Source organism: Meleagris gallopavo, chromosome 1 (assembly GCF_000146605.3).
Source record: "Meleagris gallopavo isolate NT-WF06-2002-E0010 breed Aviagen turkey brand Nicholas breeding stock chromosome 1, Turkey_5.1, whole genome shotgun sequence".
Classification (NCBI taxonomy): Eukaryota; Metazoa; Chordata; class Aves; order Galliformes; family Phasianidae; genus Meleagris; species Meleagris gallopavo.
Genome location: NC_015011.2, coordinates 145,124,385 through 145,137,678, shown reverse-complemented (window position 1 = coordinate 145,137,678; position 13,294 = coordinate 145,124,385).

Sequence of the window (13,294 nt, the reverse complement as noted above, 5' to 3'; positions counted from 1 at the left end):
TAAGCAGTGGTGTCCCCCAGGGGTCTGTGCTGGATCCGGTCTTGTTCGAACATCTTCATCAATGACCTTGATGAGGGGATAGTGGCCACCCTCAGCAACTTTGCTGATGATACGAAGTTGGGAGGATTGGCTGACACGCCTGAAGGCTGTGCTGCCATTCAGCGAGACCTGGACAGGCTGGAGAGCTGGGCAGTAAGAAACTGGATGAGGTTCAGCAAAAACAAGGGTAGGGTCTTACACTTAGGGAAGAATAATTGCATGCACCAATACAGGCTGGGGGATGAGCTGCTGGAGGGGAGCTCTGCAGAGAAGGACCTGGGCGTCCTGGTGGACGACAGGTTGGCCATGAGCCAGCAGTGTGCCCTTGTAGCCAAAAAGGCCAATGGTATTCTGGGATGCATTAAAAAGAGCATGGCCAGCAGGTCGAGGGAGGTGATCCTCCCCCTCTACTCTGCCCTGGTAAGGCCTCATCTGGAGTACCGTGTCCAGTTCTGGGCTCCCCAGTATAAAAAAGACAGGGATTTCTTGGAAAGAGTCCAGCGGAGGGCCACAAAGATGGTGAAGGGCCTGGAGCATCTCCCCTATGAAGAAAGTCTAAGTGAACTGGGTCTATTTAGCCTTGAGAAAAGACGACTGAGAGGGGACCTGATCCAGGTTTATAAATATCTGAGGTGTGGCGGCCATAGTGGTGAGGCCAGTCTCTTTTCAGTGGTACATGGAGACAGGACGAGGGGAAACAGACATAAGCTGCAGCATAGGAAGTTTTGCACGAATCTGCGTAAGAACTTCTTCACGGTGAGGGTGACGGAGCACTGGAACAGGCTGCCCAGGGAGGTTGTGGAGTCTCCTTCTCTGGAGATATTCAAGTCTCGCCTGGACGCCTACCTGTGCGACCTGGTGTAGGGAGCCTGCTTTGGCAGGGGGGTTGGTCTCGATGATCTCTAGAGGTCCCTTCCAACCCCTACAATTCTGTGATTCTGTGAGATGGCGATTGGCCTCTTCTCCTGGGTAGCTAGTGATAGGAGAAGAGGTAATAGCCTCAGGTTGCACTAGGGAAGGTTCAGGTTGGATATTAGGGATAATTTCTTCTCAGAAAGTGTGGTTAGGCTTTAGAACAGATTACTCAGGAAAGTAGTGGTGTCACCATCCTTGGATGTGTTTATGGAGAGAATAGATGTAGTGCTTAGGTGCATGCTTAGGTGATAGATGGACTGTTGGACTAGATGATCTTATATGTCTTTTCCAACCTTAATGATTCTATGATTGTATGATTCTGCAAAAGATAACACAGAACCTGGTTTTAATTATTTTAAAAGGATAATTGAAGTTTTGTTTTTTTTTTCATTGAATTCAAGTTTGAAATATTCTACTAAGTAGGATGTTTTTCTACATCTATTTCCAAATCGAAATTACTATGTAGTTTAGGAAGCACTGAAATATATTTTTCACTCTTAGAAGTGAATTTTAACACAGTATATAATCTCTTCCTATATTACAAGAAATTAAATTTCTTAATATTTGTCTGTGATTTTCATATACATATTTTAAATAATTCATTCTGATTTTGCAGGCCGATAGAGGAGATTGACCTTCATGTTAATAAATGTTAGATTTTTCACTTTTGGAACCATTCCTTATTCCATCCCCAATTAAATTATCTGTAGCCTCCAAATGTCATGCTTTCTAGATTATTTTAAGCCAAATATGATGGAAAGTATATATGAACAAGGCCATACATTTTCGTAAACTACTCTTTACCTTCCAAATCATAATCAGTATGAAATCAAACTTGTTGATCTCATGCTGAACACCACTGAGCTTGATTCAAAAGCACAGATGGAATTTTAACCTTGTACTTTCCATTCTCTCTGATTCATTTTGTACTTTCACAATTGGAAACAATCATTCTGTTCATGTTCTAATAGAGAACAATTCCCATTATCAAAAATGACACAAAGCTGCAAGTACTAAAGGTCACTGCTTCAGAGTTTTAGTGCTTTGAACTATCCAGTTACTTGGTAAGTAAAATAAAGTATTGCTGCACACAACCTACACACAGAAAAATATATTTTTCTAAAGCTGCAAGAGAAATTCTTGTATACCATCTGGCTTTTAAGTGGTGTGAAGGGAATTTCACATGATAGAACATGAGTGACTTCCTCTGCAAAGTGATAGAAACAGATTGCCATCATTATTTTTCACCCAATAAATTATTGTTTATTCTCAGGTCTCACAACTTCTTGCTTAGTCACTCCTTGGTTACATCTCTGACGTAAAATGCAAATGTATATATAAATGTATATATATACATATATATATGGCAAAGGAAATCTACTGACATTATTGTGCAAAATGTTATTTTTTTCTTAATCAAAACTGAAGCTACATTAGAAAAATTTATCAAACATTAAAAAATACTTCAAACTTGAAGGTGATGAAAAATCTTGCTTGAGTCAGCTGTGAGTTGACATATTGATTTTCTGCTGGCTTTTTGAAGAAAGAAAATAATACGAATCCTGCAGTTGTAGTTTTGAGAATGAATGAGTTCTTTAGAAGACAATATTTTTACTATAAGTCATTAAGAATTACCAAAGTAATAAATGTTATTTCACATTTTTTTCCCATCAACTTGGACAATGTACCATTCAGTGTTCTAAGTATATTTTCATAAAAATTTTGGAATATTAAAAATCTAGAGATACAAAAAAAAAAAGGAGGAAAAAAGAAAGATAGAAAAAATATTATCTTTTTTGTTAGCTTTCATGATTACTATCAGCATAAGGATTCCAGTTAGGGAATGAGGGTAAAAATTGCTTTATCATTTGATGTTTACTTTTTGGGGTGTTTTGCTGTTGTAATTGCTTGTAATAATAGAATTTTGAAACATTCTTCATAAATCCAATAGAGCTTAATTTTATCGTGTATAATGATTCACATTAGAGCTCCTTTTACAGACACTTTAACACCGTAAATCATTAATCAATTTGACAAATTACAACACAATTTTATTAGATTTCCTGTTATGGACTTCAACAGATGTTTAATTAGAAACTGAAAGTGAATTCAGATCAGAACACTACTTGGCATATGTATGATATCAAATCATAATTTATTGAGATAAACAGTCTCTTGGGAGCAGGACAAAATATTACAGTTTTTCTCCATTTACATTTCTCAAGCAAAGAAAGAACAATTAAGTATTGCATTAAAGAACAATTAAGTATTGTTAACTAGTTTGAAATGTTTTTAAAATACAAATAAAATATATGAAAGCATTGAGTCAAAGTTCTACTGTGGAGACAATAGTTATAAAATTAATTATTAAGAAAAATGCTGAATTAATATTCCCATCTTTCATTCCAAAAGTATTGGTCAAATAATGGTCATATAGTAATGAATGATGTCTTATAATTTTGCATGTCACTGTGCACATAAATAATTTGTTTAACATGTTTGATTTAATATATTCTTTTTGCCAAAAATGTTATTTTTTTGCTCGTGAATTAAGACATGCTTCTTAATATAGCACATTGAAGTTTCTAACTCTAACCAACTTAAGTTCATAATTTCTAGCACTAGCAAATTTATCACAATAGTGGCTTTCTCACTCTCTCAACATATATTTATACATACATTTACTTATTTATTGAGAAAATATTTATTCCAGAGAAAACTTAATTGAAAATTCTGTTCCTGATATCCATCCAGTTCAGAATGTCCTCCAGTTCAGAATGCAGAAATACTTCATCTACTTTACACCCTGAAAAGCATGCATGCTACTGATGTTCAGTCTAATAGATCAGTCAAATCTATTCGAGGGGGGGGAAGAGGGGGAAGGAAACAACAAAAAAACATTGTAGATGCAGAGACCTCACGCAGATGATTTTGACTTACTGATCAGTTTCTACTGGAGAAAGCAAATTTCTATGAAATATATTCTGCTACGGTTGCCATAGCTTTAACCTTTACAGCAAAAAAAGACATTTCCAGGATATTCCTATTTTTGGTGCTACCTTTGGTTCAGTGTGAGCCATTCAGGTCCTCATACATCCTCCTTTTAAATATATTACTCTTTTATTACATCTATCAGATAGAGTTACTACTTAGATATACAGTAGATCCTAAATACTTCAACAATGAGTACCAAAGTAACTACTTTTAAGCACTCAACTGTCATTGTAGAATCTAGAAGTTTTGCAATTGCATTATGTGCACAAATCAGGGGAATGATTAGATATGTGGGAAAGAGATTCTCACTGAATAGTACCATGAACAGAAGTCAAAGAATTAAAAAATGTTTGTATACTTATGTCTTTCAGGAGTGAGAATCTGCAACTTCTCTGGGCAACCTGTGCCTTTGCTCAATCATCCACATGATAAAGAAGTTTCCTGGTGTTAAGACAGAATTTTCTGTGTTCCAGTTTGTGCCCACTGCCTCTTTTCTTGCCACAGAGTATCACTGGAAATCACATTCTTTTAATTCTCTCTTCATATATCGATTCACATTGATATGATTCCACCTGAGTCTTCTCTAGGAGAAAAGTCCCTAATCTTTTCAGCATGATCAAATACATAAATATATATTAAAGACCTATCATCCAATATTTATGCATCCTAACCTGTAATGCAATGAGATATGTTTAGCCAGAAAATTTACACATATAACTTTTTTGGATTTATAAAATCCTCATTTTTACTCAAAATAATTGTTTTTACTCAAAATTTATTTGAGGTGCTGAAGATTCCTCTTTTCATTGACAAAAGGAGACAAATCTGTGTCCTACCAGCCTTTGGCAAGCTATTCTTGTCTGTGGACATGTTATCACATTTTCCTCGCTCTACAATGGAATTAGGATTAATTGTTACAGAAAACAAACAAACAAACAAAACAAGATTCATGTTTTGATCTAATAGCTAGGAAAATTCTTGGATAGAATGAGATGAAGATTTCATCTGTTTCTCAGTGTTAGTTTTGAAGACTGGCCTGGATGAAAAGGGAACTTTTCCTGAGACTCCGGGAAAAAAAGAGTTACCATCTTTGGAAGAAAGGACAGGCAACTTGGTAAGAGTACAAAGATGTTGCTAGGATATTCAGAGAGAAAATTAGAAAGGCAAAAACACAGAAAGAGCTTCATCTGGGTACCATTGTTAAAGATAATCATTTATTATTATTATTATTTACAAATATATTAACAGTAAGAAGAAAGCCAAGGAGAATTTCCATCCTTTATTGAATGAGGTGGGGAACACTACCACCATGGATGAGGAAATGGCTGGGAATCTTCAGTGCCTTCAGTACCTTTACTACTTCTGTCTTTAATAGTCAGATCAGTTGTACTCACGATATTCACCCCTCTCTCACCCCTGAGCTGGAAGACAGGGATGGGGAGCAGAAGGAACTCCTTACAGTCTGAAAGGAAATAGCTAGTGACTTACTACTCCACCTGGACAAGTGCATGGTGCTAGATGGGATCCACCTGAAATTATTGAGGGAACTGGTGAAAGTGATTACTAAGCCACTTTCTAACATTTATCAGCAGTTCTAGTCAACCATGGAGGTTCCAGATGATTCAAGATCTGCCAATGTGAAGCTCATCTAGAAGAAAGGTCATAAAGAGGATCCAGGGAACTAAAGGCCTGCCAGCCTGACCTCAGTACTGGGGAAGGTCATGAAGCAGATCATCTTGAGGGCAACATGTGCAGGACAACCAGGGGATCAGGCCTAGACTACATGAGTTCATGAAAAGCACTTGCAGCGCAAAAAGTAAATGGTATCCTGGGCTCCATCAGAAGAAGGCTGGCCAGCAGGGACAGGGAGGTGATACTCTGCTCTTGTGAGGCCCCATCTGGAGTAATGTGTCCAAGTCTGGAGCCCCCAGTACAAGAAAGACAGAGAGCTGTTGGAGAGGGTCCAGAGGAGGGTCACAAAGATGATCAGAGGACTGGAGCACCTCTCTTCCAAAGACAGGCTGAGGGAGCTGGGCTTGTTTAGCCTGAAGAAAAGAAGGCTGTGGGGTGACATCATGCAGCCTTTCAAGTACCTAAAGGGAGCCTACAAACAGGAGGGGAATCTACTCTTTGAAAGGGTTGATAACTGCAGAACAAGGGAAAATGGTTTTAAGTTGAGGGAGGGAAGATTTAGGTTGGATGTCAGGGGGAAATTCTTTACAGAGAGAGTGGTGAGGTGCTGGAACAGGCTGCCCAGAGAGGTTGTGGATGCCCTGTGTCTGGAAGTGTTCAAGGCCAGATTGGATGGGGCCTTGGGCAGTCTGGTCTAGTATTGAATGTGGAGGTTGGTGGCCGTGCATGTGGCAGGGTCAAAACCTGTGTAATAAATATTATTATATTTAAGAGTCTATTGTTGAAAGATACCATATTTTATATATAAAACACTAAACGCCTTTTAGTGAAAAATGTTAACTCGTTTTTCCACACTGTAAACATGATTTTTAGCAGTATTTAATCTCTATATATTAGGTCTATCAGTATTGCAGCAGAGAGGCAGTATGACAAATTGGCATCTCACATAGAAATACAGATGAAGCAAAGGGATGGCACTGAATTCCTCCAGAAAAAAAATTGCATCCATTGACACTCATGAACTCTTGCAGAACATTTATGGAATCCAAACAGTGGGTGTGAGCAGAGTGAAGAGGTAGGAGTTGCATATCAGGAGTGGTGACCGCAATGTGAAAGACAAGCCATGTTCCACAAGGCCATGCAGATTTTTATGAGTGCAGTATGCAGGATCTTATTCATTGCTGATGAAAATGCACAGCTAATGGTGGTGACTATATTGAAAAATAAGTTTCTGTACCTGAGAATTTATCAAATAATGTTATTGTGCTCTCTGTATCTGTTGTCAATTCCATTGAGATAAATGGGAACCATTACCTTTGTAGTGACCTACATAGCAATGTTCAGAAGCACCATAACAGAAATTTTAAATTCATTGAGAAAAACTTATAATGTTTTGTAAAGTCTTTATCATCACTATCATAATTCTCTAGGATTACATACCATGTAAACAGAGTAAATACTTCAATTGTAGTTTTATGATTACCATTCCAAATCTATTTGAAATAAGCTTACAGATTATTTCCCTTGTTTTATTTTTATTCCAAGGAATCTTACCTCTGACCCTCCCTCCGCCCCCCCTCCTCCCCCCTAAAAAAAAAAAAAAAGACAGAGAAGAGGATATCAGTTTATCATCTGGTACAGCCCTGCTCTGTGACTAATGGGGTAGGGGAACCCATGCACCCATGCCCCAGGAAAGGTGGAAGAGGGGAAAGGAGAAATGGGCCTAAAACCAAAACAGCAGCAAGAATCTGAGGAGACAAACTAATTTACTAAATAAGATATCATAATGCAAGGTAATACAATGTAATACAATATCATTGGAATTGAAGCCAACAGATCAAATAAAATGAGAGTGTCCAAAACAGAAGGCTCGAATGCTGATGGTGAGATGGCTACAGAGTTCACACACTGCAGAGATGAGCAGTAAGAAAACGGCATTCTCATGTCTTGCAAGCAGTTTTATCTTTCCCTCTAAACGGAAAACGGAAATGGAACAGTGAAAGTCTTCCGGAATATGTAGTCCTTCTCTTCTGAGAGCCGGCTACCCAGCAATATCAATAAACCATGGAACTGGAGCATTAACTCTTTAACTCCCAGTGCACTACCTGTTGTTATAATGTGGAATACTAATAACAAAAAGTCATAAAATCATGACAAATGAGAAGAAAGAAAATCCTGTAGAACATAGAGTAACTGAATGAGAAGGAGGAAGCCATTATAAAATAATGCTGCATCTGAAGCTGTTATCTTTTTTTCTTTTCAGCTGCTTTTTACCTCATGTTTATTTATTTGTTTGTTTGTTTTTAATTCAAAACATGCAGCTCCAATCAGATTGCTGGAACAGGCTGCCCAGAGATGTTGTGGAGTCTCCTCTAGAGATATACAAGATCCATCTGGATGCCTACCTGTGAAACATACTGTAGGGAACCTGCTTTAGAAGAGGAATTGGAGTAGATTGGAGGTCCCTTCCAACCTCTACAAAAAAAATCTTCTGTGTATCTGTGATCCTGTGAACCCCAAAATAATCAAATGTTCAAGGATGGAAAATACTGTGGATAAGATACTGTCACCTGACCCTCACATTTCCATATGTAGTTCCACAGATTTTAGTTATAGCAATACTGCTCCAGAAAGAATTCTAATTAAGACTTGTAAGATTGTTTAGTGCAATCATCTTTGATAGAAAATGATTAGAGCCAAGGCTGTTACAAAACACCTTTTGAGGAAAACAAGGCTACTGTAATCAGTCTTTATTCAGTAGATCTTCTGTCCTACTTGTGTTCCGATGATTCTGATTTTAATCTTAAAAATTAATGAGATCTCAAGTCGATGCCAGAAAAAAAAAAAGTTTTCTTAAAATACACTAATATTTGTTCACTCTTTTGCAATATGAACAGCCATAAATTATGTGAAATAGAAAGGTTATTTTCTTACTCTTATTTAAATCAGGAATAGCTTCTTTACAATCACTGAAACAAAGCTAACTGAAAAAAATAAATGAAGACCTAAGCCTGGAAATTCAGATATAAGTAATGAATGGTGATTTTAGAGTTTGGAATATTTTAAAATAACATGTTTTCTAGAAGGATGTTTTTTGTGACACATTTCAAAGGTACTTAGCATTTTTATTTACATTTTTTTTTCTGTCACTCACTAATAAATGCCAGTTCTTATAAAAACAGTTGTAAGAATTAATTCACTAGTGGCTTGATGAAATATTATTTACAGTTCCTTAGAAAAAAAAATCTTATTTCCTCTCATTCTTCAGGAAAACTGTTTTTTGTCCTTTAGTATAAAGAAGAAAAGGGGAGTTTTTGACTAAATAAACTTCGTATTACATCAGACACTTCACTTTAAACTTGAGACAGCAGGTTTCAGAGATATTTGTCACTAAAGGATTTAATGCTGTATGAAAAAAACTTTGACAGTTATATTCGCAGCTAAGCGGATCATCCTTTCCTTTTGGATAAATACATCCATCCCATATAAAACCCTCTAGAGAAATGTTTTCCTACAGATAACTAAGTACAAAACTGTTACATTTAAAAATAAAAATAAAAATAAAATAAAAACAAAACAAAAAATACACTCAATATTTATGAACAAGAACAGAAACAGTTTGTGAGCTGCATTCTGATTAGTAATAGAAGGTAGTAGCAATGTTACACTAGTCTAGTACTAACAGATACTTTTGAAAGCATAGATCGGGTACTTTCGGTACTTACTCTCCTTCATCCAGTTTTCTTTTACTTTCGTTATTAATGCTCCTCTGGCATCTCTGTGATGTTTTATTATTTGCATCTGGCATGCGCTGCTGGTTTCACCTATTTAGATTTGGTTTTGTTCCTCATGTTCACTGTATTGTTAATTTTTTCATTCTCAAAGAAACACTCTGGTGTACAAGCCCATAAATATATAGCCCTGGCTTTCTATGTAGTTCACAGAATCACAGAATCACAGAATCATAGAATGGTCAGGGTTGGAAGGGACCTCAAGGATCATGAATCTCCAACCCCCCTACCACATGCAGGGCCACCAACCTCCTCATTTAATACTAGACCAGGCTGCCCAGGCTGCCTACTTGTCTGCTTCCCCAAGAAAATGAAAATTCTTTATAAACTGAGAAAACCTACTGTGTGTGGTAAACAGCTGTTCTTCAAAGAAGTCCTTCAGTTCAGGAGTTTTCTTCTACCAGCAGAAAAAATATATATTGACAATTAGTCTTTATCTTGATATATTAGTTGATAAATTCATTGTATTTTATCATGGCAGAAAGTATATTCTATAATTGCTTAACTCTCTGTCTGTATGAACATAGAATCATAGAATCACAGAATCACAGAATCATAGAATCATAGAATCATAGAATGATTTGGGTTGGAAAGGACCTTTAAAATCTGACGAAAACATAGGCTTACTCTGTACCCCAAATATGTAGTAAAGAGATTTCCAGTATATAAGGCCCACTCTAAAAATAATGCTTCCTATTCCATTATGTTGGCCCATGACATCAGAGGTGGTTGTGGGTGATATGGCAGTAGAGATGTTAGTGTTAGTGTTAGACTGATCTTTGTTAGACAGTAAACATATTTAAACATAATTTCAATTATTATATACAAACTTGATTTTGATTCATAACTGTAAAACTATCTGCTTGAGTTATATCTTCATTCCATGATGATGAGAACAAAATGAGAAACACAGTTTCAGCATCTATGCTCATGTAAATTTGAAAAACAGTTCTTTATGATTATTACTGGAATCATCAGATTTTCTTATGCCTTACATAAACCTGAAAACATCATGCATTACTAAATTTATAGAAAAAAAAAAAAAGGGAAAAAATGTTTGCTTGACTATACCACAGTAAAAAATGAAGCACTTCTAACAGCACCATTTTTCATAAAGCTGTAGATATGGCAGTAATTATTCTGATATTGTTTTATATTACATTTTGATATTACACCAATGAGCAATTTAGTCTACAAATAACCTTCAGGTATCAAGACGTGAAAGTATTACAAATCATCAGTGAAGAACTCAAGCATGTCCTTGAATACATTAACTACCTTTTTGATTCTCATTAAACAATAACAAACATGAACAAGTATTGTCTTTAAAGAAATGTTACTTTAGGGAGCTGTCATTAGACCTGCAAATGAAATACTAGCTTAATTACAATTTGCCTCTTTATTCTTGAGTTTCCAATATAATAAAATTAATGTAAAACAAGAGTAAGGGAATAATACAAGTGGCTAGAAAGCAGCTCAGCAGAAAGGAATATGTGAGAACGGTGGTTGACAGCAGGTTCAACATGATCCAGAAGCATGACCTTGCAGCTAAGAGGGCAAATTTCATTTGGACTGAACTAAACATAGTATAGCCATCCAGTCAAAAGAGATGTTTTTCTCACTATGTTTAGCACTAATACAATCTCACCTTGAATATTGTGCAGTTGTGGGCTCTACAATATAAAATAGATTTTGCTATATTTGAATTTGTCTAGAAAATGCCAACAAATCTAGTAAGAAGACTGGAAGGCATGTCCTTTGAAGCATGGCTGAAGATACCTCATTTCTTTCTGTAGCTTCTTGAGGAGGAGGACTAGATAGGGAGGTGCCAGTCTCTTCTCTGGAAATGAGAATGTGCAGGAATAGCATAAACCTGTGCCTCACATTGGACATCAGGAACTTTTTTTTTTTCTCTGTGAGAGTGCTCAAACACTGTAGCAGACTTCCTGGAGTAGTGGTTGATGCCCTATGCCTGCCAGCGTTCAAGAGACATTTAAACAATGCTTTAATTCTTGTTTAGGCCTACGTTAGTTAGGTACCCACATCAATTTCAGATTGGAATATTACATATTTCTGGAGGTGCCCCTTAACTCAGTGGAGTTATCTTTTAAAACTCAACAGAAGGTAGCAGTAAATCATCTGTATGTGCCTTCTGGTCCTTATTGTGGATAGTGGTGGGAATACAAATTGCTCTGAATTTATTACTGTGCACGAGATTGTCCTATGTGATAGCTGTACAACCTTTTGGCTTGGCTGGGCCACATCGAATGAAGAGGAATTGTCTTGGGCCACATATAAAGTATATAATACAACTAATGTATAAAAATAACAAAACGTATTTTATTTTTGATATATTTTATTAAAACATAAAAGAGTAACAAAAACATAAAACTAGTGGGATATTTTACCATATTTTTATGAAACTAATGTATGAATCTAGTTTGATCATAATGGCTGCAATTTTTTGTTCTTAAGCTGTTTGTTAGTGATTTTTTTGTTAAATTTTACTCTTCCTCTGCATCATCCTTGAAGAAATTTGCTCACAAATGTATGTGCTGCAAAAAGTGATGACATGAATAAACTGTGATTGTGAAGCATGAGACATTTTTCTTTGATAACATAGGTCTTATAGAAGTCTAGCAAAGAGACATGATCAAATTTTTGAGTTGACTGGATTGTAATTCTCTGCTTTTCATTTTAAAATTCACAGGTAATGCATTTATGTCAACTGAAAATTGATTTGTAATTATATGAAAAAAAATCAATGCAGTTTTCAGAAAACTTGAAACCTGTTCTCAATTTGTTTATCAAAACTGAAAGCAAGACTGCATATTTTTCACTAATCACAGGATGTAGTTAGCTAATGTACTAAAATGCATAAAATTATTCACTATAACTTGAGATAGCACTGTACTGCACCCTTCCCTTGTCCTGGTTTCTTCCCAAACAGTGTCAATCACACTCCGGTGTTTTGGTGGTTGCTGAGTAATGGGTGCATGCCCAGGGCCAGGCTGGGCTGCTCAGCAGAGAAGAGCTATCTCCATGATAGCACAGGGTTGGAGGTGGCCACATTGTGGGCTGTGGGTTAGACGTGCCTGGTTTTGGTGATATCCTAAAGACGATCTCCTCTCCAACCTGAATGATACTACAGTTTTATTTTATAATCATCTAACTGTAAATATTTATGTATTATTGGGATTTTGTGTGTAAATATTTATGTATTACTGGGGTTTTGTGTGTGTATCTGTGTGTGTGCGTGTGTGTGTTTGTAATTATTTTAAAACAAGTTTGAATGTAAGCAGAAAAATAATATAATGAAATTTTCACATTTCATTTGCAATCACAATTAACTGAATTCAGCTTTTGATATTATTTATAATCAACAAAGTAAATAAAAAGATTATTATTATTATTATTATTATTATTATTAACTATTATTTTCCTGGAAAGGTGCTGTAATTTGTTATATTTCAAAATCACTTGTAATTAAAAACATGAGGAAGAAAAAATACTGCAAGTTTGATCATATTTGACCATTATATGTCACATGATATATTGCATTATATATTTATATATTAAAATATGTACGTAAATAATATTATTTACAGTATTTATTCCCTATTTTGAATTCTTTTGGGCAAACACAAAAATTTAAAATACAATGCATAATTAAATCTAATTATGAAGTTAGAGTAGAAAAGATATCATACTTCAAAATCATGAGAATAAAACAAGCCTCTGTGATTGGAAAATCAACAAATATTTTGACTATAAATGACTGAAGCCAGAATGGATTCATACTGATGTAATGTAAATGCTCATGGATCTCCTGAATCAACATTAACAGGAAGATAGCCATGAATAATAATAATAAAAAAAAAAATTAATTGGGTTGATATACATCTTTTTTTTTTTTTTTTCTT